The 5,207-nt window shown below is 41.2% G+C and overlaps 1 protein-coding gene across 11 annotated transcripts in view; it reads left to right on the top strand.

Annotated features, from left to right (window-relative positions):
* The window catches only part of GAPVD1 (GTPase activating protein and VPS9 domains 1), a 108,382-nt gene that overhangs the window by 29,645 nt on the left and 73,530 nt on the right, over window positions 1-5,207 (top strand). The window contains exon 1 of one of the 11 annotated variants that reach the window (XM_017549148.1): window positions 4,318-4,329. The exons of the other annotated variants lie outside the window; for them this stretch is intronic. The gene's annotated coding sequence lies outside the window, so the exon portion shown is untranslated. Of the gene's footprint in view, window positions 1-4,317; window positions 4,330-5,207 lie in introns of those variants that run through there. 11 annotated transcript variants of the gene reach the window in all.

Genomic DNA, 5,207 nt, shown 5'->3' with positions numbered 1-5,207 from the left:
GAAATAAAGAATTTAAGCTCAGTCAAGAGATAAGGGTTGGAAACACTATGTTTTGTGTTGTATTTGGGTGTAAACTCAAATGAAGTAGATGTCACCAGAAGCCAAATAAAAGTTCTGTAAAAACCAATAGGTAACAGGAACTTTAAGGAGTAAATTTTTTTTTTTTTTGAGACCAAGTCTTACTCTGTCACCAGGCTGGAGTGCAGTGGCGCAATCTCGGCTCCTGGGTTCAAGTGATTCTTTTACCTCAGCCTCCTGAGTAGCTGGGACCACAGGTATGCACCACTGTGCCTAGCTAATTTTTATGTTTTTATTAGAGACGATGTTTCACCATGTTGGCCAGGATGGTCTCAATCCCTTGACATTGTGATCTGCCTGCCTTGGGCCTCCCAAAATGCTGGGATTACAGGTGTGAGCTACTGCACCCGGCCTAAGGAGTAAATTTTTAACATAACTAAAAATTAAAGTAGGTGTTACTGACAAAATATTTAGATTAGTTGATTGAGAGCAAGTGCTTCTTTTGAGTCAGAACTGAGTTTGTTTGAATTTTGACTTAGCTACTTACTAGATATGTCAATTCTTTTCTTAACTGTCAAATGAGGATAATGAGAGTATACCTGTCACAGGGCTATAAGAGTTCAATTAGGAAAAAAAAATAGCAGAGTACTTGGCATAAGTCCTAAATACATTTTAGTTTGATATTAATACTATTATTGTTAGTTTGATGTTCATATTATTATTACATTTCAGGAAACAAACTAATTTATTTTCTAATGTCTGTACTTTTCTGTTGTCTTTAGCATTGTAAAAATTTTCTGGCCAGGTTCGGTGGCTCACGCCTGTAATCCCAACACTTTGGGAGGCTGAAGCAGGTGGATCACCTGAGGTCAGGAGTTCGAGACCAGCCTGGCCAACAAGGTGAACGCTGTTTCAAAAAAAAAAAAAAATTTTTTTTCCCTACTTTTAGTTAATTCATGTCTAAATTTTATTTAAGCTATTCCTGGTGACCCTTAACTTCTCTGATATTATAGCGTTATCTTAGAAAAGCAGACAAATTGGTATACTTTTAAAAGTATCAAACCCTTTTCCTCAATTGTGTTTTTTTTTTTTTTTTTAAACTGGGTCTGGCTCTGTCACTCACCCAGGATGGAGAGCAGTGATGTAATCTCAGCTAACTGCAGCCTCTGCCTCTTGGGTTCAAGTGATCCTTCCACCTCAGCCTTCCGAGTAGCTGGGTTCAGGTGTGCGCTACCACACCCAGCTAATTTTTGTATTTTTAGTAGAGATGGGGTTTCTCCATGTTGGCCAGACTGATCTTGAACTCCTGAGCTCATGCCATCTGCCTGCCTCAGCTGCCCAGATTGCTGGGGATTACAGGTGTGAGCCACCACACATAGCCTTGTGTTAATTTTTTAAAGTGAAGTTATATTTGAAGATTTTAATTTCTAAATTGCATGAATTGGCTCCTATTTTGCTATGTCATTGAAAGCATTTTATGTTCTTTTTTGAGACGGAGTTTTGCTCTTATTGCCCAAGCTGGAGTGCAATGGCATAACCTCAGCTCACTGCAACCTCCGCCTCCCGGGATCAAGTGATTCTCCTGCCTCAGCCTCCCGAGTAGCTGGGATTACAGGCATGTGCCACCACACCTGGCTAATTTTTTGTATTTTTAGTAGAAACCGTGTTAGCCAGGCTGGTCTCAAACTCCTGACCTTAGATGATCTGGCCGTCTGAGCCTCCCAAAGTGCTTGGATTATAGGCCTGAGCCACTGTGCCCAGCCTTTAATTTTTAATTTTTTTAATTTTTTAAAGACGAGGTTTCACCATATTGGTCAGGCTAGTTTCGAACTCCTGACCTCAGGTGATCCACCCGCCTCAGCCTCTCAAAGTGCTGGGATTACAGGCGTGAGTCACCACGCCCAGCTGTGCCCAGCCTTTTATGTTCCCTTTCTATCTTGAACAATATTTCAGTTGTAATTAGGTTGTGCAATTCTTGAGATGGGGGATTTGGCTAGGCTCCAGCAAAACACAGTCATATATTTGTTCAATTATATTGAATTAAGCAGCAAAAAGGGCACAATTAAGAATTTCTAAAGTATTTTCCTCAATTTTTTAATTATGAAAAATTTCTAATATACAAAAACCATTGAAAAGATAGCACAGTGATCACCATATACCTACCATCTCAGTTCAACAGTTTATATTTTACTATATTAAAAGAAAAATCTCTTTATGTTTTTGCTGAACCATGTACAAGTTGCAGACATCCTCTCTCTCCCCTAACTTCCTTCCTTCCTTCCTTCCTTCCCTCCCTCCGTCCTTCCTTCTCTCTTTCAAGGGTCTTGCTTTGTCACCCAGGCTAGAGTGTACTGGCACGATCTTGGCTCACAACAACCTCCGCTTCTCAGGTTCAAGTGATTTTCCTGCCTCACCCTCCCGAGTAGCTGAGATTACAGGTGCACATCACCATTCCTGGCTCATTTTTGTATTTTTAGCAGAGATGGGGTCTCACCATGTTGGTCAGGCTGGTCTTGAATTCCTGACTCAAGTGATCCACCTGCCTCAGACTACCAAAGTGCTGGAGTTACAGGCCTGAGCCACTGTGCCTGGCCCTAACACTTTATTTCTAAATATATACATGAGCATACATCTCTTAAAAGCATTATGTTTTTCTGTGTAATCAGAATACCAATATCACACCTATTAATAGTTAACAATACTTTTCTAATAGCTTCTGATATCCAGTCCATATTTAAATTTTTCCGATTGTCCCTAAAGTGGCTTTTCTCTCTTTTTCTCCCTAAATAAGAGCCAGTCAAGACTCATGCATTGCATTTCATTATGTTGTTTTTAATTTATAACAGTTTCTCTTGCCTTTTTCTCCCATTGTAGCAATATAACTACAAGACCAGGAAATCTTGTAGACAAATACATATTAGAATTCATCTGAATATTAAAAAAATTCATCATTGATTTTGTCAAAGAATGTATAAATTTTAACAATTATTTATTGATTTTTTACATTATCTTTGTAGCAGCGATGGTTTTTATGAAAATATATACAAATATCTATGCAAAACTCTAAAGTAGATACTCTCAGTAACATTTTTTTTTGTGTGTATTTTTGAGGCAGGGTCTCTCTATTGCCCAGGCTGGAGTTCAGTGGCATGATCTTGGCTCACTGCAAACTCCATCTCCCAGGTTCATGCGATCCTCTCACTTAAGCCTCCCAAGTAGCTGGGACTACAGGTGTGCACCACCACGCCCGGCTAATTTTTGTATTTTTAGTAGAGACAGGGTTTCACCATGTTGGCCAGGCTGGCCAAACTCCTGACCTCAGATAATCCACCCACCTCAGCCACCCAAAGCGCTGGGATTGTAGGTGTGAACCACAGCCCAGCCTAACTTTTTTGAGATGCAACAAATTTCCTTAATGTGATATGGCAACACAAGTGAATTTAAATTTGTTGGAGTTAGAAAAAAAGAAAAACAGTCTACCCAGACGTGGTGGCTCACGCCTGTAGTCCCAGGCATGTGCCACCACACCTGGCTCAGGAGACTGATGTTGCATGGTCACTTGAACCCAGGAGGTCAAGGTTGCAGTGAGCTATGATGGTGGCAGTATAGTCCAGCCTGGGCAACAGAGTGAGACTCTTGTCTGAAAAAAAAAAAAAAAAAAAAAAAAAAGGCCCAAGAATCACTGCTACAATTACAGAGAAATTTATTTGAACATTAATATTGGTACGGTAAGCCTGCCTTTTATTTATTTATTTTTTGAGACAGAGTCTGGCCCTGTCACCCTGGCGGGAGTGCAATGGCACGATCTCAGCTCACTGCAATTTCTACCTCCCAGGTTCAAATGATTCTTCTGCTTCAACCTCCTGAATAACTGGGATTACAGGTGCCTGCCACCGTGCCAGCTATTTTTTTTTTTTTTTTGAGACGGAGTTTCACTCATGTTACCCAGGCTGGAGTGCAATGGCGCGATCTCGGCTCACCACAACCTCCGCCTCCTGGGTTCAGGCAATTCTCCTGCTTCAGCCTCCTGAGTAGCTGGGATTACAGGCACGCACCACCATGCCCAGCTAACTTTTTGTATTTTTAGTAGAGACAGGGTTTCACCATGTTGACCAGGATGGTCTCGATCTCTTGACCTCGTGATCCACCCGCCTCGGCCTCCCAAAGTGCTGGGATTACAGGCTGGAGCCACCGCACCCGGCCTTAGAGATGGGGTTTTTTATCATGTTGACCAGGCTGGTCTCAAACTCCTGACCTTGTGATCTGCCCGCCTTGGCCTCCAAAGTTCTGGAATGACAGGCATGAGCCACTGTGCCCGGCCAGTAAGCCTGCATATATTTAAATTTAAATAGAAGAAATGGGTACGTTTTTTTTTTGTTTTTGAGACGGAGTCTTACTCTGTCACCCAGGCTGGAGTGCACTGGTGCAATCTTGGCTCACTGCAGCTTCCGCCTCCTGGGTTCAAGCAGTCCTCCGCCTCAGCCTCCGGAGAAGCTGGGGTTACAGGTACCCACCACCATGCCTGGCTAATTTTTTTGTATTTTTTAGTAGAGATGGGGTTCTACCATGTTGGCCAGGCTGGTCTTAAACTCCTGGCCTGAGTTGATTGCCTCGCCCTCCCAAAATGCTGGGATTACAGGTGTGAGCCACCATGCTGGGCTGCATATAGGTTTTTAACCTATTTAGCCCATTTCAGTACTGCTTTCATTAACTAGGATACTTCTCGTAATTAAAACCATTAAGAGCATGATTCTGTTCTTAGCCTGTGGACTTAGAGCCCCCTAGAGGGTGCTTGAGTTCTCACATGAAAGTCTGCAAAGTCATACATGTATTTTCTGTAGACTCAATTAATAAGAATAAACGTATTTATGCCACCACTTAAAAAAATGTACACACATGCTTTTGTGACTAATTCAATAGGAAATCATCTTGGCGAACTAGACATAATAATATCTTTTCAGAGGAAAGCAATATGGAAAGCAATCTCCAACAGTGTAGGAGATTTAGAATAGCAGCTTTGCATGGTTTGCTGGGGAATCAATAAGGTACAAGAAAGTGTTTTTTTTAAAGCAATTAAGGTTTCACAGTACTACCTGAAATTTTCCTAGTCATCAGTTCATTCAAATAAGAAAAGAAAGTTTAAAATTGCAGAAATTAAAAAAAAAATTGTTTTTTTTTTTTTTTTTTTT

This window comes from Cebus imitator, unplaced genomic scaffold (assembly GCF_001604975.1).
Source record: "Cebus imitator isolate Cc_AM_T3 unplaced genomic scaffold, Cebus_imitator-1.0 Scaffold216, whole genome shotgun sequence".
Classification (NCBI taxonomy): domain Eukaryota; kingdom Metazoa; phylum Chordata; class Mammalia; order Primates; family Cebidae; genus Cebus; species Cebus imitator.
This window is presented reverse-complemented; position numbering and strand designations above follow the sequence as displayed.